The sequence below is a fragment of the Hyperolius riggenbachi genome, chromosome 2 (assembly GCF_040937935.1).
Source record: "Hyperolius riggenbachi isolate aHypRig1 chromosome 2, aHypRig1.pri, whole genome shotgun sequence".
NCBI lineage: Eukaryota > Metazoa > Chordata > Amphibia > Anura > Hyperoliidae > Hyperolius > Hyperolius riggenbachi.
In genome coordinates this window covers 514,164,613-514,187,548 of record NC_090647.1, presented here as the reverse complement: position 1 = coordinate 514,187,548, position 22,936 = coordinate 514,164,613, and the positions used below count along the sequence as shown (strand labels likewise).

Genomic DNA, 22,936 nt, shown 5'->3' with positions numbered 1-22,936 from the left:
TGCCATTGGTTTGTTCCCTTTCTTCTGGGCCCATAACCTGTTGCCATTTTAGATTTAAGAGGTGGGATAACCTGCCTGATGCTGCTTTCTAATCTTATCTTGAGAGATACAGCAGATCTCTGACAGAGGATAAACTGCACACAGACACCATGCTTTGGTTTCTCTTTTCTTTCTTTTCTCTATGCTCTCTAAGTAAACTTTATTTAACACTTCCTTGGTTAACAAACAGACAACATTGTCACATCACTCTAGATCAGTGAATAAGCTGTATAAGGGCATTTGGATCATCACATATCTTAACCATTTTCTTGCAATGCTCCCCATTTTCAGCCTCCTCTTTAACATGTAGCACCTCCCCTTTCATGTTCTGGTGCCTCCTTGGGCTGCAGCTGCCCAAGGTCTAGACATTTTTGGCCTTTCCAGAAATCCAGCACTGCAAGCAAAGCCCCCAGTGACCTGGTGACCAAATTGCGACCATCCCAGTCCACCCCTGGCCACTGGGATCAGGCCCTCTGGCAGCAGATATTTATTTTCAAAACTTTTTATGCATAACCACGGTCAGCTGATCGGCGGGCCTAGGTGTTAAGTGGTTTTACATGGAAACGGCCGCTTGTTCGAGCAATCTTTCCATGTCAGTTCACGGAGGGTGTCTCCGTGAACTGCCTGCGAGCCTCCAATTGTGGCTCGCAGGCGAAATGTAAACACGCGGGGAAGAAATCCCCGCTGTTTACATCATATGGCGCTGCTGCGCAGCAGCGCCGTAAAGAAGATCGGTGATCCCCGGCCTCTGATTGGCCAGGGATCGCCGGCATCTGATAGGCTGAAGCCTATTAGAGGCGGTGCAGGACGGATCTCCGTCCTGCGCCGCCCAGGGGAAAGGGGGGGGGGGGGGGAGGGAAGGACAGGGAGGCCAAAAATCGCGGCGGAGGGGGGCTTTGAGGAGCCCCTCCCGCAAGGCAAAAATAGCCAGCGGCGATCAGACCCCCCTTCAGCAGGACATCCCCCTAGTGGGGAAAAAAGGGGGGAAGTCTGGTCGCCCTGGCTCTATCCTGATCTGTGCTGTGGGCTGGAGAGCCCATGCAGCACAGATCAGGTAAAAATGGCCTGGTCCTTAAGTGGTTAAAGTATGTTTGATCAAATGCCTATAAAAAGCTGTACCTGAGAAGGAGCTGTAATTAAACATTTTACTGCTTACCATTATGCGCCGTCTGACTGGTGGTTTGTCTAGCTGTATTTGTTTTCTTTTTATACTGGTGACACTCACTGACAGGTGCTGCATTATGGGTAGTGATTGTTAGTAAATACACACAGGCATTTTAAGGAAAGGACAATACCAACGCTCAGATGCACCGAATGTTCGACGCATTTCACAGATGCTTTCCCCATTCTTCAGCTGTCAGTCTGCAGTTTTGTCGATGGCATTCTGTGTTGACATAAACACAATATAATGCAAAATGTACATTAGTCCATGAGATCTACTTTCACATTCAAAAATCCTTCAGAAAGATATATTTCAGAAGCAAGAAAAAGCTGAATAATTATGCAGTGATGTGTCTCTGACATATTTCTAGCATCATTTTACTATACTACATACTATACCACAATATACTATATACTATACTAAACTACAATACTAAACAGGTAGTCCACGATTGACTGACGCCCAACTTACAAACAACCTGCCGTTACGAACAACAAGTAAATGGGAACAAGTCAAAACATTTCAATTTTCTATTTTCAGATAGACCTTATAGTTTTTGAGAAAATCAATAAAAATAATCTAAGAAAAATGTTTTTTTTTTTCAAACTCAGTAAAATCACATTTTTCTGTGGTGTACTATACTATATACACTCACCTAAAGGATTATTAGGAACACCTGTTCAATTTCTCAGTAATGCAATTATCTAATCAACCAATCACATGGCAGTTGCTTCAATGCATTTAGGGGTGTGGTCCTGGTCAAGACAATCTCCTGAACTCCAAACTGAATGTCAGAATGGGAAAGAAAGATGATTTAAGCAATTTTGAGCATGGCATGGTTGTTGGTGCCAGATGGGCCGGTCTGAGTATTTCACAATCTGCTCAGTTTCTGGGAACCATTTCTAGTGTTTACAAAGAATGGTGTGAAAAGGGAAAAACATCCAGTATGCAGCAGTCCTGTGGGCAAAAATGCCTTGTTGATGCTCGAGGTCAGAGGAGAATGGGCTGACTGATTCAAGCTGATAGAAGAGCAACGTTGACAGAAATAACCACTCGTTACAACCGAGGTATGCAGCAAAGCATTTGTGAAGTCACAACATGCACACCCTTGAGGCGGATGGGCTACAACAGCAGAAGACTCCAATGGGTACCACTCAACTCCACTACAAATAGGAAAAAGAGGCTACAATTTGCACAAGTTCACCAAAATTGGACAGTTAAAGACTGGAAAAATGTTGCCTGGTGTGATGAGTCTCGATAGAGTCAGAATTTGGCATAAACAGAATAAGAACATGGATCCATCATGCCTTGTTAAACTGTGCAGGCTGGTGGTGGTGGTGTTATGGTGTGGGGGATTTTTTCTTGGCACACCTTAGGCCCCTTAGTGCCAATTGGGCATCGTTTACATGCCACGGGCTACCTGAGCATTGTTTCTGACCATGTCCATGCCTTCATAACCACCATGTACCCATCCTCTGATGGCTACTTCCAGCAGGATAATGCACCATGTCACAAAGCTCGAATCATTTCAAATTGGTTTCTTGAACATGACAATGAGTTCACTGTATTAAAATGGCCCCCACAGTCACCAGATCTCAACCCAATAGAGCATCTTTGTGATGTGATGGAACGGGAGCTTCGTGCCCTGGATGTGCATCCCACAAATCTCCATCAACTGCAAGATGCTATCCTATCCATATGGGCCAGCATTTCTAACGAATGCTTTCAGCACCTTGTTCAATCAATGCCACGTAGAATTAAGGCAGTTCTGAAGGCAAAAGTCAAACACTGTATTAGTATGGTGTTCCACTTCCTAATAATCCTTTAGGTGAGTGTAGAGAGTTCCAAGTTCTACATTCTACACATTTTCCACATTTTAAAACAGATAAGCCCATTTACAGATACGCACAGGATGAATACATATTAAAACAAAACATACATGTTACAAAACCAAAACAAACATACATATTAAAACAAAGCTTAGTCCCTCTGATAACTATTTATGTATTTTTTTTTACATGGCATTTTTTTTTTAAATAAATCTACGTACATTTTTTTTGGGGTGGGGGGGGGGGGGGGGGGACTAGGAGATTGGAGGAGGTAAGGGGTTAATTTTATTTGTAAATGTATTTATTTTTATTTAAATAGTGTATGTAGGTGTAATTTTACTTTTTGGCCACAAGATGTCCCCCACATTACCTTCCTGTGCGTACTAGTAGTACGCTATTAGGAAGTAACACGTGGATGTGTTACTCTTTTTACTGCAATGAACGCAGGCATCCTATTGATGCTGGTGATCATTGATACCGGCAATTAGATCGGTGAATGGGAACTGTGTCCCCATTCACTGATTGGTGTGCTAGCACACCGCTACGGAGGGCGGACGCACTCATTAGAATCAACAGACGAATATCTACGTCCCTGGAACGGGAAAAGTCTTCCTGCAGGGTGTAGATATACTGCGGCAAACGCGGCTAATGGTTAAACAATACCAGTTGCATGGCTGTCCTGCTGAGCTTTCTGATGTCACTAGTGTCTGACTCACACTTCTGAAACTCATGCAGCTAATCTTTTCAGATTTTTGTCACAAACATATGTTCTACTTGCTTGTTCAAGGTCTGTGCCTATATTTATTAGAGGCCCAGAGTCAGCAAGACTGCCAGGCAACTGCCATTGTTTAAAATAAAAAAATGAGGCGAGCAGGATAACTATAGGAACATTACAAATGGTGAAAACAAGTTTTAATGTATGCTGTTATGCCAGACTGTAACTCTGCAACTAACTGTAGTAATTGTAGCATGATGGACAAAAATTATACCTCCAAGAGGTTTCTTTTAAAGGACTACTATTGCGAAAATCATACAATTTTAAATATATATAAACACATACAAATAAGAAGTACATATCTTCCAGAGTAAAATTATTATTGATTTATAAAACATATTCCGTGGAGCTGTACAAAGTAAGAAACAAACATGGGGTACATAATAATACAGACAATGGTGCACACCAAAATACAAGATACATAATTAGTGACAAAATACAAAAATGATACAAAATACAGAATACATAATACAGAATTAGTAATGACAGTGATAAAAGTAACATGATAAATAAAATGTATAATAATTTTCAAGACACAAGACATAAATTAATTTTCCCCTATGTTGCTGTCACCAGGGCCGGTGCTAGACCTTTTGCGAGCCCCCACCTGATGCAAATGTTTCACCTTGCCTCATGAGATAACCGGCCCTGGCTGTTACTTACAGTAGGTAGTAGAAATCTGACAGAACCGACAGGTTTTAGGCTAGTCCATCTATTCATGGGGGATTGTCAGCCTGGCCTTTATTCTTTATAAAGACACTCACTGAAAAGAATTTACACAAAGATGCTGGCCAGCCTCCCTGCTTGCTGCACAATTTTTTTTGGGCAGTTGGACGGAGCAACTGCTATTTACTATGAGCTTTTAAAAATAAAGAAAACCCTGAGAAAACCCCATGAGGGGATAGGCTACTCCCAAACCTGTCGGTTCTGTCAGATTTCTACTACCTACTGTAAGTGACAGCAACATAAGAGAAAAGTAATGTATGGCTCATTTTACTCTGGAAGAAATGTACTTCTTATTTGAATGTGTTTACATGCATTTTAAATTTTACAATTTTCGCGATAGTGGGTCTTTAAGAGTAACTACTTTCTTTCCCAGCAGAAATATCCCATGCAAGGCACATTTTAGATACATTTAAGCGTACGCTCGTGAAGTCACCTCATGTCCCCCATTATAATTGCAGGGAGATGAAACATAACTACGCCACAGACAGGCAGAACTTTTCCACAGCTTGAGTTTATTCTTAATGAAAAATGAATGGCTTTAGAAGCAAATTAGTCAAAAACCATATTGGCACACAGAGAGGAGCAGCGAGTGCTTAATCTTCCTGATAGAGTTTCAGCCTAGGTGTCATTCCTAAATCAAACACTGTCATAGCACCTTATTGCTCCTGCTGAGAAGTAAAGAAGCCAGATAGTGCTGGCTTGCAGTTTATTTGATGAATGTCTTCTACTCCTTTTGACTTAAGAGTGTGACACACATTTCATCTAAGTCACAGAAGGCCAGAATGTGCCAGCCACCTGCTGCAGGCCAGAAGCTCCCATCAGACCCCACCAGGCCGTGTAGACCCGGAGAGTTCACCGACTACATCAGGTATTACTCATACTGAATCATATTTAATGCCTTCCTCCAGGAACCTTGCCCCAAATAATTCTGTGTACTGAAAGGGGATTATTATAATAGCAACTCGGGAGGTAGCTGGATGCTTCAGTTGTAAAAAGGGTTGTTTGAGTTTGCATAGATGTTAACCATGTAAGTACCAGCCCCCTTAAGGACCAGAGACAGCTGGTACATCTCCATGATGGTAGAGTTTCTGTGAGCCGGTCAGGAGCTGCTTTCATTGGCTCATGACTCTGCCTATCAGTGTGAGCCAATGGGAGATGCTTACGTTGATAGACAGGGTCAGAAGCCAATGAAATCAGCTCCTGACCCGCTCACAGGGCTCTGCCGTTTTTCATAGACGGCAGAGCGCGAGTGAGTTGCGGCGGGAAGACAGCGGTGAGATCGTCGAGAGCGACAGAAGCGGCAAGAACGAACGGCGTCAGTGTATTGAAATCTATGCCCTGGCAGCCATCAAAACAGAGCGTAGATTTCAATTAGCGCAGTCCTTAACTAGTTAAAGTAAACTTGTAAGTCAAAAAATGCCCCAGCCCGGGGAAGGGGTGGGGGAGGGGAAACTTACCTTGGGAGGGGGTAGCCTCTGGGTTCTAATGGGGGTTTCCTGTCTCCTTCCACCAGCCCGATCCAGCGCTGGCAGGCGGCCATGATATCTACATCTGCACTCCTACGCAGGCACAGTAACAGCTCTCTGCTTGGGCTCCAGCGGAAATAGCCAAGCCTGATTGTGTCTGCTCTACTGTGCAGGTGCAGATGACTCGCGGCTACACAATAGAGCAGACCCAATCGGGCGCTGCTATTTCCTCCTGGAGTCCAAGCGGAGAGGTGCTACTGTCCATGCACGCACGTCAACAAGCACCAACAAGGAGATCTTAGAAGGGTCTCAGCGCTGGATCCCCCTGCTTCAGAGGATGGGGGAAGCCTCTGGATTCTAGACTGCAGGATATTATGACACGCATTCAAAGGAGCAGAAGAGAAAAAATCGGCACCAGATGCAATGACAGGCAGAAACTTGGAGCGGGTTACTGGGAATTCCTACATGTGCCTCCAGCATACAGCAGCATCCAACAATCCACAGAAGAGGCAAGCCGGGCACCAATAGTTTGCAATTCACCAGTTTATTTCATCCCATCCATAGACATGACACAAGCAACAAATAGCTGGTCTGACAGCCGTTTCGCAAGCTAAAACTGCTTGCTTCCTCAGAGACCAGGGTCTCTGAGGAAGCAAGCAGTTTTAGCTTGCGAAACGGCTGTCAGACCAGCTGTTTGTTGCTTGTGTCATGTCTATGGATGGGATGAAATAAACTGGTGAATTGCAAACTATTGGTGCCCGGCTTGCCTCTTCTGTGGATTGTAGGATATTATGACATATGGTTTTCTTTGGGTTTCTTTCCCCCTACCTTTCATAATACATGTCTGAAGTGTCCTAAAAAAAAAAAAAAAAAAAAGTTAGATACAGTACCTATTGTGCAGGAAGCCTCCTGGCCTTCTCTCTGCGTCCTCATTCACCTGCTCTCCAGCGTTCAAATTTGCTGCGTCCGGGAGTCCTCAGAAGTCTTCAGAAGAACTCATGTCTCCATGCACTTCTGAAGATAGATGGCTCCATACTGCATCCACGTTTGGAAGCACTCGGGCCCCACCAATGCCTAACTCTAACTGATCCCCTAACCGATGCCTAACATAAACTGACCTACCCACTGATGCCTAACCGGCCTCCCACCGATGCCTAACATTAACCAACCCTCCCACTGATGCCTAACCCTAACCGACCTCCCACTGATGCCAATGCCTAAAATTAACCGATCCTCAAATGATGCCTAACCCTAACCGACCTCCAACTGATGCTTAACATTAACTGACCACCCACTAATTCCTAACATTACCCGATCCCCAAATAATGCCTAACCCTAACTGACCCCCCCACTGATGCCTAACCGTAACCGACCACCCACTAATGCCTAACATTACCCGATCCCCAACTGATGCCTAACCCTAACTGACCCCCTACCAATGCCTAACCCTTACCAACCCCCACACTAATGTCTAACCCTAACCACCCTCCCTCACACAAACCTGCTAATAACCGCACTACCTTGACTGCAGTACACAAAAATTAGTGAGCGCCACGCAGTGGCGGACACAGCCAGCAGTGGGCCCCTGTGCAAAATTGTAATTGTGGGCCCCCTATGACCTGCGGCGCGCGTAGTGGATAGAGCCGCGGCAAAAAAATGGGCGTGGCAATGACCGAATGAGGGCGGAGCTAACTGTAACTTAAAGCGAACCCGGGGTGAGGGTTTATTTCCTTTTAAACAATACTAGTTGCCTGGCGGCCCTGCTGATCTATTTGGCTGCAGTAATAAACTGAATTACACCAGCAACAAGCATGCAGCTAATCTTCTCAGTTCTGACAATATTGTCAGAAACCCCTGACCTGCTGCATGCTTGTTCAGGGTCTGTGGTTGAAAGAATAAGAGGCAGAGGACCAGCACGGCAGCCAGGCAACTGGTATTGCTTAAAAGGAGAGAAATATGGCAGCCTCAATATTATTCTCACCTCAGGTTCCCTTGAAAAGTGCAACGCAAAGACAGTGGGCCCAAGTTTGGTGAACCTTTCCCCAGAAAATTCACATAATTGTGCAGGTTTTCTCAAGAAAATACACATATATGCCCAGAAAATACGTGCAATCATGTCGGCAGATATGCCCAGAAAATACGTGCAATCATGTAGGCAGATATGCCCAGAAAATACGTGCAATCAAGTCGGCAGATATGCCCAGAAAATACGTGCAATCAAGTCGGCAGATATGCCCAGAAAATACGTGCAATCAAGTCGGCAGATATGCCCAGAAAATACGTGCAAACAAGTCGGCAGATATGCCCAGAAAATACATGCAATCAAGTCGGCAGATATGCCCAGAAAATACGTGCAAACAAGTCGGCAGATATGCCCAGAAAATACGTGCAATCATGTCGGCAGATATGCCCAGAAAATACATGCAATCATGTGGCAGACCTGCCCAGAACATACACCTGCTAATATAAATAAAACAAAAACATTTACTCACCTGCAGCAGCAGACCTCCTGTCCCAGCCTCCATCCGGCGCGCAGCTCCCATGGGTGGTTGGGTGGATAGGTAGCCTAGTGGGTAGGTGAGTGGGTGGGTGGGTTGGTAGCCTGGTGGGTGGGTGGGTAGGTAGCCTGGTGGGTAGGTAGCCTGGTGGGTGGGTGGGTAGGTAGCCTGGTGGGTGGGTGGGTAACTAGCCCGGTAGGTAGGTAGGTAGCCCGGTGGGTGGGTAGGTAGGTAGCCTGGTGGGTGGGTGGGTAGGTAGGTAGCCTGGTGGGTGGGTTGGTAACTAGCCCGGTAGGTAGCCGGGTGGGTGGTTAGGTAGGTAGCCTGGTGGGTGGGTAGGTAGGTAGCCTGGTGGGTGGGTTGGTAACTAGCCCGGTAGGTAGCCGGGTGGGTGGTTAGGTAGGTAGCCGGGTGGGTGGTTAGGTAGGTAGCCGGGTGGGTGGTTAGGTAGGTAGCCTGGTGGGTGCGTGGGTAGCCGGGTGGGTGGGTAGGTAGCCTGGTGGGTGGGTTGGTAACTAGCCCGGTAGGTAGCCGGGTGGGTGGTTAGGTAGGTAGCCGGGTGGGTGGTTAGGTAGGTAGCCGGGTGGGTAGGTAGGTAGGAAGCCTGGTGGGTGGGTAGCCGGGTGAGTGGGTAGGTAGGTCCCCGGGTGGGTGGTTAGGTAGGTAGCCAGGTGGGTAGGTAGGAAGCCTGGTGGGTGGGTAGGTAGCCGGGTGGGTAGGTAGGTAGCCGGGTGGGTAGGTAGGTAGCCGGGTGGGTAGGTAGGAAGCCTGGTGGGTGGGTAGGTAGCCTGGTGGGTGGGTAGGTAGCCTGGTGGGTGGGTTGGTAACTAGCCCGGTAGGTAGCCGGGTGGGTGGTTAGGTAGGTAGCCGGGTGGGTGGTTAGGTAGGTAGCCAGGTGGGTAGGTAGGTAGGTAGCCTGGTGGGTAGCCGGGTGGGTGGGTAGGTAGCCTGGTGGGTGGGTAACTAGCCCGGTAGGTAGCCGGGTGGGTGGTTAGGTAGGTAGCCGGGTGGGTGGTTAGGTAGGTAGCCGGGTGGGTGGTTAGGTAGGTAGCCGGGTGGGTAGGTAGGTAGGTAGCCGGGTGGGTAGGTAGCCGGGTGGGTAGGTGGGTAGGTAGCCGGGTGGGTGGTTAGGTAGTTGGGTGGGTGGTTAGGTAGGAAGCCTGGTGGGTGGGTAGGTAGCCGGGTGGGTAGGTAGCCTGGTGGGTGGTTAGGTAGTTGGGTGGGTGGTTAGGTAGGAAGCCTGGTGGGTGGGTAGGTAGCCGGGTAGGTAGGTAGGAAGCCTGGTGGGTGGTTAGGTAGTCGGGTGGGTAGGTAGGAAGCCTGGTGGGTGGGTAGGTAGGTAGCCGGGTGGGTAGGTGGTTAGGTAGCCGGGTGGGTAGCTATCCGGGTGGGGGGCCCGACTCCTATCCTCCCTCCCTCCCTCCCTTCCTCACCTCGGGGGGCCCCCCTCCCGATATGCGCGGCGGGAGAGCGAGCGGCAAATGCAGGAAGTCTTCAGGGCTCTCCAGGCATCCGCTAGAGGCCCAGCCGCTGAGTCTCCAATATGTCTCCAACTGGAGACATATTGGAGACTAAGCGGCTGGGCCTCTAGCGGATGCCTGGAGAGCCCTGAAGACTTCCTGCATTTGCCGCTCGCTCTCCCGCCGCGCATATCGGGAGGGGGGCCCCCCGAGGTGAGGGAGGGAGGGAGGATAGGAGTCGGGGGGCCCCCCGGGGGAATAAAATAATAAAAAAAAAAATATAAAAAAAAAAAAAAAATAATGGGCCCCTGAAGAAAACGGAACTTCAGGGGCCCTCGTGCGGCGGCACGGCCTGCACGGCCGTATGTCCGCCACTGCCACCACGGAAGATTGGAGACCTCAGGGGCTCCCATGTTAAAGTTGGCAATTCAGAGAAATTTAGGCACCAGTCGCACCCACTATTTGTAGCCACAGTTTGCATAGTGAGCTGCCCCAGCATCCACCAATTTTTCCTGTGACCCACAGGCTCCCAAATTTCCCTTGACTGCCTAAATTAACATAGATGCCTATGAGGCATCCAAACTTCCATGAACCTCCTGCGCCCAAATTTCCTGTAACCAAATAAAATGTCTGGTTTACTCAGTGCTTTCAGTTGTAGTTTCTAAATAAGTCATCTACTATTTCTCATTAATCTCCTCATCTCCATCTGTTTACTTGTCGATTTCATCAAATAAACACTCAGCTGTTCTCAAAGCCACTTATCAGGGCCCCACGCTGCTGCAGCTCGCTTGCACAGGGTGGAACATTGTTTATCTGAAGCTCCTCTGCCGTCTCTATTTCAGGAGAAAGACGATGGCGTCACCGGGTGACTATGAAAGCGTCTCCTAAAATCTCTGTGGGGGAAGCGATTGTTTCCTCACTTAACTCTGGTGTCAAATAGATAGTTTTTGGCATTGTCAGCTGCATGGTTTTTATTTACAGCAGGTGAACTCCATCTCCATCTCCAAGATTGTAAAGCTGCTCGGAGCTCTCCCGCCTCTGACATTCTGAATGACTTCCTTAGAGATTCCTGACAGTCTGTCACATAGCTGCAGCCGACACCCTGTCTCCTCGCATTTTCTTCGGCCTCCGCCGTCCTCCGTGTTCATTAGCCGGGATGACAACGCAGAAAGCCGCTCGCCTCTCATGCAGATCTTCCACCACGGAAAATAAATAACCTTCTACTCCTGTAGCGCGATCTTTACTGAAACCGCCAAAAGTCTGCACGCTTCTTCAGCCGTCATCATGTAGAGGAGAAAAACAAGTCTGTTAATGGTTTAAAATTGATACCAGAGGGAAAAAATAATTTAACCTTTAAATGTGGGTATCCTCTCTGTTATAAGAAGACCAATGTGAAGGTGTTATTCCTCCTACGTAGCATAAACACCGTTCCACATCACAGCAAGTGCCTGTTAAAAGGAACTCATGCAACCAGAAGTCTCAACTAACCGGCATGCCTGAGGGGATAACAGGGACTGTGTTTTAAGGGGTTTGGGGGGGGGGGGGGTTTGTGGAACATTAAATACTTACTGAGGGTCTGGCACCGTCTTTTAACCATCCATTCTCACTAGGCTGGTCCCCACATGCAAAACGCAATTGGGGATGCTCATTTGGATTTCGCGGAACTGAAATGACTGTATTTCCGATTGGAAATTGAATTTTTCAGTCTGAAAACTGAAATCGGAAATCAGATTTCTGCAGAAATACCACATCACCGCAACTCGGTAACTTTAGCCTGATCACAGAACTCGGAAGCTTTGGACCATCCAGAGAATACAGACTCAACTTATAAGTATCTGGACAATCAGAAAATGCAACAAAATAACCATGAAAAAGACTTCAGAAAATGGAAAATGGATTTCTGCAGAAATACCACATTACCAAAACTCAGTAATTTTAGCTTAATCACAAAACTCATAAGTATTTGACCAATCAGAGGATGCAAAAAAAAAAAAATGACCAAAAAAAAAGACTCCTCGTAAATTTGAAAACAGAAATCGGAAATCCACGCAATTGGTATTCAGCATTGGCGGAGATCAGAAATCCGAAGGAATCGGAAATCGGTATTTCCCACCATCCATAAACACAATACTCCCATTGTTTGATATATACAGAGGTGCCAATCAAGAATAAAATATATTAAAATCAACTTACAAATCGGGGGTATGGGTGGACTTACCTCCCCACACATGACACAACTTATCTTATAATAAAGACAGCAAAACATTTATTTATTCCTTAATGATAATGATAAGATAAGTTGTGCCATTTGTGGGAGATAAGTCCTCCAATACCGCCCATTTTTAAACTGATTTTAATACATTTTATTCTTAAGTTGGCGCTTCTGTAACAAACAATTGAATATCCACCCTGGCGGATGGGTGTTTCTTGCCCTATTTACTTTCCTCTGGAGAGTGACATCTTAGCCTGAGCGAGGACAGGATAATCTCCCCACCTGCACTTACAGTTTTTGCTTTTGGAGGCAACCTATCTTTGTGAGTACATTTTCCAGGTCACGCAGCACAGTATGAGTACAAGGTAATGCTTAGTCAGTCACTGGATGCAGCATGGAGATTAGGCAAGTCGAATTCACTCAGATCCATAGGATAGGTGTACGGTAATGGAGGTGTGTGATCAGGTAGGAGACATAAGGAGGAGGGCCCTGCCCAAAAGCTTACAATCTAGAGATCTGTTTCCGATTTGTTCCCTTTTGTTTTCACAATACTCTCATGTCCGCGTTCTGCCGCTGCTGACTATTTTGCTCCGTCCCAAAGATTGTTGCCCATCAGAAGCATGGGGCTCCCAATAGAATTGCAAAATACCAATAGTAAACCTCTGCAACAGGGAGGATTCTCATTGGTTCATGGAGGACAAATGAAAATCCTCCCTGGTGCTAGGGAGAATTGGTCTGTTGTAAACCAATGGGGAGCCCCAGGGGTGTAACTAGGGGGAAGCAGCCCCTGCGACTGCTGGAGATCCTAGAGGTGTGGGATGCCCCCCTATCTACTGGGGGGACCCGATCTACTAACCTCTCTTTCTCTGATACTCCAGATCAGGGTTTTTATGGCTACACATGTTATGGTTGTGAAGATCCTGATGGCCACACTTGTTACATGAGCCTTGTGAGATGGGCCTCCAGGCCATGAGGGTCACAAAGAAGGTGAGGCAAGGGAAGGGTTGTGAACATTAAGGGACCCCAGTTTTGCTGAGGGTGGCTCTTGATTTGTAGTAACACCCCTGCCCCTGGCAGCCTCCAGTCTGTACCCCCGATTTAGGGGTTGCAAATTGTCCACTTTTGTAGAGAAAAGCAAACAGTTTTTGAACAGTGTGGGATATAAAGAATATGAAATTAGATCTTATATCAATTGTAAAATAGAAAGGGTCATCTATATGATCAAGTGTATCTGCAAATTGAAATATGTCGGTAAAACTAAAAGAATGCTAAAAAGATTGAGTCCTTGAATATTTCAGACTCATAGAGGATAACAATGAAAAGAGTCAGTTATTATGCAAAGTTTCATAAAAGTTCCCTAAAAGATACAAAAGTAAAAGGTAGTGCTTTTAACACTGATTTAAAGGGGCACTATGGTGAAAATGTTTAAATTTAAAATATGTGCAAACATAGACAAATAAGAAGTACTTTTTTTCCAGAGTAAAATGAGCCATAAATTACTTTTCTCCTGTGTTGCTGTCACTTACAGTAAGTAGTAGAAATCTGACAGAAGTGACGGGCTTTGGACTAGTCCATCTCTTCATAGGGTATTCTCAGCATGGCTTCAATTCTTTATAAAGATATTCCCTAAAAAGGATTTAAACAGTGATGCTGGCCAGCTTCCCTGCTCACTACACAGCTTTTTGGCAGTTGGACAGAGCAACTGCCATTCACTAAGTGCTTTTGAAAATAAATAAAACCCTGAGAATCCCCCCATGAAGAGATGGAGTAGTCCAAAACCTGTCGCTTCTGTCAGATTTCTACTACCTACTGTAAATGACAGCAACATAGGAGAAAAGTAATTTATGGCTCATTTTACTCTGGAAAAATGTACTTCTTATTTGTCTATGTTTGCACATATTTAAAATTTTACAATTTTTTGCCATAGTGCCCCTTTAAGCAACTGGCCAGCACATGTACCCGCCTGTGCCGGACCCAGGGCTACATTTCTGGAAAGGCCACAAAGGCCCGGGCCTTGGGCACCTGATCATGAAAAAGGATTTTTACATATGAAAGAGGAGGCTGAAAAGGAGGAGCAACACATGGAAAAGGGAAAGTGATCCCTAAGTGAGCTGTTCATGAAAGAGAGGGGCTGCTGCTATACATGGAAGACACGCATGGAAGAGGGGACGGCACATGGAATGGGAGGGGCGCTGCAGCACGTAAAATGGGAGCCACAACATACTTGGCGTAGGGCACAAAAAGTATCAATCCAGCCTTGGCCAGACCAGAGGTGTTGGTGTCTTTTTCTTCTGTAAAGCCTTAGAAGCTCACCTGACTTACTCCCGCCTGCCAACCTTGCAGTGTTATTTGGGCATTTGGAATTACATCTTTTCCACCACTTAACGTCATGCATAGGTTTATTCTTTTTTAATTCATCATTATAATTTAATGATACACTTTATTGGGAATAGTTTGTTGAATTATTATTTCTTCCAGCCTGACTGACCTAATTATCTCAGACTGTGCTTAAAGGTACTTGAACATCATTTTTCCTTCTCTGTGTAATTGTGTGTGGTGCGGGGCATGGAGTATACTGTACCGCGCATAAGTTATGTTCTCAGACTGCGCTGGGAATTAAACATCTAAAATCTGATCTTCTGCTTCTGCAGCGTTCTGTGATATTCTGATCCCTGTTTTTTGACTGAATAACGTCACACTCACCACAAAAGAAAATGCGGACAAACGGTAGATTCTTGCATAGATACCTGCTGATCTGAATTTTCAGGAACTTTTGTGGTTGGGAATTTTTTCTCCTGTGATATGGAGTACCCAGTAAAAGATATTTAAAGAGACACTATTTGTACTTCTCGGACAGCACACCTTTCCTGCTTCAATGGCCGTGCCAGGTCTAGTCCGTGTGCAGGGGCGCCTCTAGCCATTTTGTCACTCCAGGTGAGAAAACCTGTGGCGCCTCCCCAGGGCTGAGCTCTCGGATTCCGAATTTCGAGTTTGCCATCGGAATTTGGCAGTTCCGAGTAAGCACTCGAAACTCGAAAATTCTGCAATTCCGAGTACCGATTTCGTGTTTACATTGAAGTCAATTGTGCTAAATTCCGTGGTGAATTGTGAAGCCCCCTTACATGCTATCATCACCAAATTTGGCATGTATATTAAGCAGATGAGTACTAACATGGTAAAAATTGTGAAAAGAGCTTATAGTTTTTGAAATAAACGATTTTAAAGTTTCATAGGAAAAATGTTTTTTAAACTGTGTAAAATGACACTGCTGCAGAGCAGGTTACTGCATTCCGAGTTCTGTATACATATTGTATACATTTCATGAAAACAGACAGCGTGGGGTCCCCCCTCCCAAGCCTCCTTAACCCCTTGTCCCCCATGCAGGCTGGGATAGCCAGAATGCGGAGCCCCGGCCACGTGGGGCTTCGCACCCTGAGCTATACCAGCCCGCATGGTCCATGGTATGGGGGGGGCTCTGGAGGAGAGGGGCGGCCAACCTCCCTCTCTCCCCCAGAGCCCTTGTCCAATCCATGGACAAGGGGCTCTTCCCCACCTCCGGTGCCCCAGGGGGAGGTGGGGGCCGCCGACGTCCTGGGGGGTTCATGGTGCCATCCGGGGTTCCCCTTTAACAAGCGGACCCCGGAAGCCGCCCCCTCCCCAGGAGAAATGAGTATAGGGGTACACGGTACCCCTTACCCATTTCAGCAGAGTTAAAAAAAGAAATAAAAACACGACAACGAAAAAAGTCCTTTATTGTTCTAAATTAACCAGGGATACTTACCTTGCAATAATCTCACGCCAGTAACCTCAGGAGTGGTCCCACGCCAGTATCCTCTTAGGACATCTCACCACCCTCCCACACTGACTAACTCCCACCACTGAATGGTCACAGTCAGCCTCTGCATCTGTATAGCAGAGGCTGAGAACACGAAAATTTTGCCTTTAAAACAAGAAATTTCGGCAAACAGTGATGCAATCAAAATGGCCACTGGGAAATCCCCGATCGCTGGAGGCCACACTAGAGTGGCGAAACCAGTGATTTTTCACATAGATGGTGGGTCCAGGTGACCAGAGCAGGAGGTGCCCTAATCCCCTGGACCCACCCATTCATGTGAAATAACGCGTATTCTGACACTCTGAGGTGGCCTCCGGGGAACGGGGATTCCCCAGCAGCCATTTTGTTTATGACACTGTTTGCCGAAAATTCTTGTTTTAGCAAACAATTTTCGTGTTTCTAGTTTATGCAATACAGATTGCAGAGGCTGTCTACAGCCATTCATCCCCAGGAGTTCTGCAGGATCGGCAGGTGTGCGGGACCTCCTAAGAGAATAGAGGGGGGCACAGCGCAGAAAGGTGGGAAAGTGGGCACAGAGTGGCGGGGAGGGGGGGAAGCCTTCCCCAGTCCCTCACCTAGGGTCAACCTTCCGTGCTCCCCGTGCTCCATGGATTGGACAAGGGCTCTGGGGGAGAGGGGGAGGTTGGCCGCCCCTCTCCTCCAGAGCCCCCCATACCATGGACCATGCGGGCTGGTATAGCTCAGGGTGCGAAGCCCCACGTGGCCGGGGCTCCGCATTCTGGCTATCCCAGCCTGCATGGGGGACAAGGGGTTAAGGAGGCTTGGGAGGGGGGACCCCACTTGCTGTCTGTTTTCATGAAATGTATACAATATGTATACAGAACTCGGAATGCAGTAACCTGCTCTGCAGCAGTGTCATTTTACACAGTTTAAAAAACATTTTTCTTATGAAACTTTGAAATCGATTTGCTCAAAAACTATAAGCTCTTTTCACAAAAATTTTTTTACCATGTTCCTACTCATCTGCTTAACATACATGCCAAATTTGGTGATGATAGCATGTACGGGGGCTTTACAATTAACCGCAGAAGTTAACACTATTTAATTCAATAGAAATGCACTCGGAACACCAAAATTCGGAACACGAAACTCGGTTTTCGCATGCGGTACACGAAATTTCGACGAAATCGGAATTCAGCTGTTCCGCTCAGCCCTACGCCTCCCCCCCCCATGAAAATAATCATAATGTGGCAGCGTTCCACCAGGAAATAACCATAATGCGACAATGTTTCACCAGAAAATAATTGTAATGCGGCAGTGGTTCACCAGAAATTACACTTATTGCGGCAGCGTTTCACCAGAGAATACATGTGAGAAAGAAAATACATGTAAGAAAGAAGCCACACAGGGTGACATAGGGAGGCAAAGGGGGACAGAAGGAGGCACAAGGGTCAGAAGAAGTCACAAAGGAGGACAGAAGGAGGCACAAGGGGACAAAAGGAGGCACACGGGGACAGAATGAGGCACAATGGGGGGCAAAAGGAGGCTTAATAGGGGACAGAATGAGACACAAAGGAGGACAGAAGAAGGCACAGGAGGACAGAAGGAGGTACACAGAGGGGCAGTGAGAGGTACAGGGGGACAGAGGAAGGCATGAGGGCCAGAAGGAGGCACAAAAGATGACAGAAGAAGGAACAGGGTGACTGAAGGAGGCACACAGGGGGACAGAAGGAGACACAAAGTGGGGGAGAAGGAGGCACAAAGTGGGACAGGAGGCAGCACAATGGGGACAGATTGAGGCACAAAGAGGGGCAAAAGGAGGCACAGGGGGTGCTGAAGGAGACACACAGGGGACAGAAGGAGGCACAATGGGGGACAGAAGTATGCACAAAGGGGGACAGAAAGAGGCACAAAAGGGGGACAGAAGACAGTAGAGGGGGGTGTAAGGAGGCACAGGGGGACAGAAGGAGGCACAAAGGGGGACAGAAGTATGCACAAAGGGGGACAGAAGGAGGCACAGGGAGACAGTAGGAGGCACAAAGGGGGACAGAAGTATGCACAAAGGGGGACAGAAGGAGGCACAAAAGGGGGACAGAAGACAGTAGAGGGGGGTGTAAGGAGGCACAGGGGGACAGAAGGAGGCATAGGGGGACAGAAAGAGCCACAGGGAGATAGAAGAAGGCACAAAAAGGCACAGAAGGAGGCACAGGGGGACAGAAAAAGGTGCAGGGGACAGAGGTGGCTCATGGAGACAGAAGGAGACACAAAGGGAGACAGAAGGAGGCACAGGAGGACAGAAGGAGGCAGAGTGGGACAGAAGGAGGAAACGGGGGCAGAGGTAGCACCGGGGGACAAATTAAGGCAAAGGGGACATAAGGAGGCACATGGGGACAGAAGGAGGCACAAAGGGGAACAGAAGGAGGCAGAGGTGGCACAGGGGAACTGAAGGAGGCACATGGAGACAGAAGAAGGCACAAAGGGAGACTAAAGGACAAACAGGGGGGGGTCAGACATGGCACAAGGGACTGAAGGAGGTTCAAAAAGAGACAGAAGGAGGCACAAAAGGGGAAAGAAGGATGCACAAAGAAGAAAGAAGCACAGGAGTGGCAGCTGCCTGCAACTTACGCTAAGAAGATGCAACAGAAGCAAGTAATAGAACACCCAATGGGCGGGGCTTGGCCTGGGGGTGGGGCTTAATTCAGCAACATGGCGCCCCCCAGGACCAATGGCACTCCAGGCAATGGCCTGTACTGCCTATGCCTAGAGGCGCCCCTGTCCGTGTGGCTAGCACAGACTTGACATAGACCACAAGAAAAAAATGACCAGCACCATCCATTTCTTAAAAAGCAGGTTGTTTATTCAACAAAAATGTGAACAAAACATCGCCATGACATCCACAAACTTCCTGAATGTAACTATAGCTCAGTTGTAGTAATAGCTCTTTGCTGCATACAGGTGGATGAAGGTCCCCTCAGACATAGGTTATGCCTTCATTGCAGCCAAATCTGCCCACACAACGGATAGTCGCCGTTTCGAATGGATCAACCGATCTTTGTCAAGGGATGCTATCATCGGTGCTGGTCATCATTTTTCTTGTGATTCAAAGAGACACTGTAATGAACCCTCTTCCCATACTTACCTCGGGAGGGGGAAGCCTATGGATCCTAATGAGGCTTACCCCATCCTCTTCTCTCCCTCCGTTCCAGCAAGGGCTGCTCCGAAACCCGGATCAGTGAGTAATGGCGCGCAGCGCCTATGCATAAAAATGGCGCCGCATTCAAAGCTTATCGCTATTTATCGTTAGTACCGCATAATAATGGCGCACAGGGAAAAAAGAAGAAAAACGGCACACAGTAACCTTATTTATCAATAGTGCCGTTCATATGCCAAACAGCAGACGTTATTGCGCACAGTAACGTTATTTCTCAATAGCTAACCTACATAAGCCAAACTGCAGAAGTAATTTAACTGCAAAACAGTGAATGGATTTAATGTAACACTGTCAAGGTTAGGGGTAGGCACCACCAGGGGGGTCTCAGGGTTAGGCACCACCAGGGGAGATTTAGGGTTAGGCACCACCAGGGAGATCTTAGGGTTAGGCACCTCCAGGGGTGTGGTTAGGGTTAGGCACCTCCAGGGGGGTGGTTAGGGTTAAGCACCACCAGAGGGTGGTTAGGGTTAGGCACCACCAGGGGGGTGGTTAGGCACCACCAGGGGGGTGGTTAGGGTTAGGCACCACCAGGGGGGTCTTACGGTTAGGCACCACCAGTGGGGTCTTAGGGTTAGGCACCATCAGGGGGGTAGTTAGGATTATGCACCACCAGGGGGGTCTTAGGGTTAGGCACCAACAGGGGGGTCTTAGGGTTAGGCACCACCAGTGGGGTCTTAGGTTTAGGCACCACCAGGGGGGTGGTTAGGGTTAGGCACCAACAGGGGGATTTAGGGGTTAGGGATAGGTACAGAGAGGGTTCTGTGTGTTAACGCTAAATAACGATAAGGCATTAACACTAAATAACGATAAGGCTTTAACGTTAAAGAGACACTGAAGCGAAAAAAAAAATATGATATATTGAATTGGTTGTGTACTATGAATAATTACTAGAAGATTAGCAGCAAAGAAAATATTCTCACACTTTTATTTTCAGGTATATAGTGTTTTTTCTAACATTGCATCATTCTATAATATGTGCAGATTACACAACACTCGGTATTCAAAATGAGTCTTTCAGAGCAGTCTGTGAAGTAATGAACTCTCCTCTGGCAGAGGAAAAGTAAACAGTTCAATTACAGTTGAGATAATAAAAGTCAGATAACAGCCCTCTCCACGACTAACTTAGTCGGAGAGCTTAATAGCTTTTTTGCATAGAGATAACAACTGGAGTTTCTCAACTCTTCCTGTACTGGAAACAATTAGACTGATGTATCTGATCTTAATGTTTTATTTCTTAGCTGTACTACACATACAAATCATAATATCATCATTTTTTTTTCGCTTCAGTGTCTCTTTAAATAGCGATAAGCGACAAATTGGATTAGTGGCAACACCATGCGCCATTATTCGCAGGTGCCATTTTCAGATGGATCCCCGAAACCAGCAGGCGCTGCTAACATTTACCTTTCCCGGCTCCAGTGCAGGCACAATAGCGACTTTCTTTTCAGGCAGAAATAGCCGAGCTTGATCAGGTCTGCTCTACTGTGCAGATGCAACTCACCCGCGCCTGCGCAGTAGAGCGGACCCAATTGGGCTCAGCTATTTCAGCCAGAGCTAAATGGAAAGCCACTGTGCCTGCGCTGCATTGCGGTAGGTAACTATTTACCTTCCCAGTGTTCCCCAGGTGCTTCAAGTGCTGCAATGGAGGGACGGAGGAGGACAGGGGAAGCCTGATTTGGATCCAGAGACTTCCCCCTCCCGAGGTAAGTACCCCCCAGGTGTGGGCTTTTTTCATTACAGATTTAAAAAAATGTATAAATGAAAGTTCATCCTTCCTACAGATGAAGTAGTGGCATAGTGGACTGGCTAGCACTCTCATCTTGCAGTGCTGGGTCCCCGGCTTGAATTCCAGCCACAGCACTATCTGCAGGGAGCTTGTATGTTCTCCACCATTTCTGCCTGAGTTTCCTCCGGTCACTCAAGTTATCTTCCTCATCTTAATATAGATACGAATAAGTTAAAGAGTACCTAAAGTTTAAAAGACAGAGCTAGTCATACCAGGCAGAATTGGGGGGGGGGGGGGGGGGGGGCTGGGTCAGGGTTAATTACTTACCCGATACGGTGTAATTCAGTTAGTCAGGGGAGCTTTCCGCCCCCTCAGACATTTGACGTGGTGCGTATTTTTCAAACTTCTGCTGAGGCTTTAGCCACCCCCATCTGCGTTGCTGCGGCCCACCCCCAACTCAACAGCTGTGGCCTCATTGGTGGCTGCTGTGCTAAGGGCGGACAGCTAAAATGCAGGTGTAGGTTTCCGAGAAAGCTTTAGACTTCGAAAACATGGCCGTAGCTGCGTTCTCAAGGAGGTGGGAAGAGCGCCACCTGCATCCAAATCATGGCTTTTCAGATGAGTAACTCTGAGAACCTCCATTTCCTCATCATTAAGCTCTGCCTTTTATACCGGAGGTACTCTAAATTGTCCCTATGCTATGATGGACATATGGCTATAGTATTGATTAGGCTGTGAACCCCTCTGTGGGACAGTTAGTGACAAGACTACGTACTACATAAAGCACTGCAGAAGATGTGAGCTGTATATAATAGTAAATAATAATATGAGAATACCAATGTGAAATGCTGTTATCAGCAGAGTGTGAGCAGTGTTTTAGCAGTTAGCACCCTTCCTTGGGGATTGCCATACACTCCTTGGCTAACCTAGTGTGCTTCAGCTCTCCCATGCATGCATAAGGTTTTGGAGCATGTGCTAAAGAGCATGATCGGGGCTGCCTCTAGCCTAACCTCTACAGTGCCTGACTTATTGCGGCCTTAAAGGACTTTCAATGCGAAGTTCAAAATCTATTTTGTACTCACCTGGTGCTTCTTCCAGCCCCAAGCAGCAGTCTCAGTCCCAAGCCGCAGCCCTGGTCCTCTTCGGTGTCCAGCTGGTCACCCGCAATGATGGCGACCTGCCGGCTGGGTTGGCTCTTCTGGGCACATGTGCCCATGCGTTCACGTCATCTGGCACATACTGTGCCTGCACACAATTACTGCACAGGTACAGTACAGGCCAGATGACACGGATGTGTGGGCACGAATGCCTGCGCAGGCGCAGAAGAGCCAACCTCACTGGCGGGTTGCGCTCTTCACGGCTGGCCAACGGGGACACCAAGGAGAACCGAGGTTTAAGGGACTGAGACGGCTGCGAGGGGCTGGAAGAGGCCCCAGGTGAGTAAAAAAATCATTTTTTAACTTTGCATCGGAAGTCCTTTAAGCAATTGCCCAGTTTGACCCTATCGACGCGCCAGCCTTAAATAATCTTAAACTGGTAGAAAAAAAACCTGTGGTCTAATAGGCTTCAGCCAAGCTGGGGGTGGGCTGTGGCAACACAGTGGGGGTGGCAATAGAGCGCCAAACTTCAATGGAGAAACTTCATGTCTGCGCAGGCGGGGAGGGGCAGGAGGCTTACCAGTTATGGTCATATCCCAGAAAAACAGCTGATTTATATTGCCATTCGCCAGACCTGCATTAGAGGACTATAAGGGGAAGGTAAAGTGCTTTTATTTGGTTAATTAATTACACTGGTGGTACTCTTCAAGGACAATAATGATAACTCATGCAAGTCGTAGCGAGGCAAGTAGGGCAGCTGCCCTTTATGATTCCAAAAGGACGTCAAGAAGTGGAGACCCCCTCCACGTTTCCTACATATGACTTCACGCAGGTGTCCCTATCTAACCGTGGATTTTTATTATCCTCGGCAATTCCCTTCTAATAAGTTTTAGTTCCGATGTTCCCTCAGCTGTGCGGCTTCTTCTCCATCTTCATAAA

At 47.2% G+C, this 22,936-nt stretch overlaps 1 long non-coding RNA gene across 1 annotated transcript in view; it reads right to left on the bottom strand.

Annotated features, from left to right (window-relative positions):
• Positions 1 to 10,702: 10,702 nt before the first annotated feature.
• Positions 10,703 to 22,936, bottom strand: part of LOC137545013 (uncharacterized) — an 86,169-nt gene continuing 73,935 nt past the window's right edge. Inside the window, exon 3 of the long non-coding RNA XR_011025967.1 lies at positions 10,703 to 11,225. This is a non-coding gene — a long non-coding RNA (uncharacterized lncRNA). The remainder of the gene's footprint in view (positions 11,226 to 22,936) is intronic.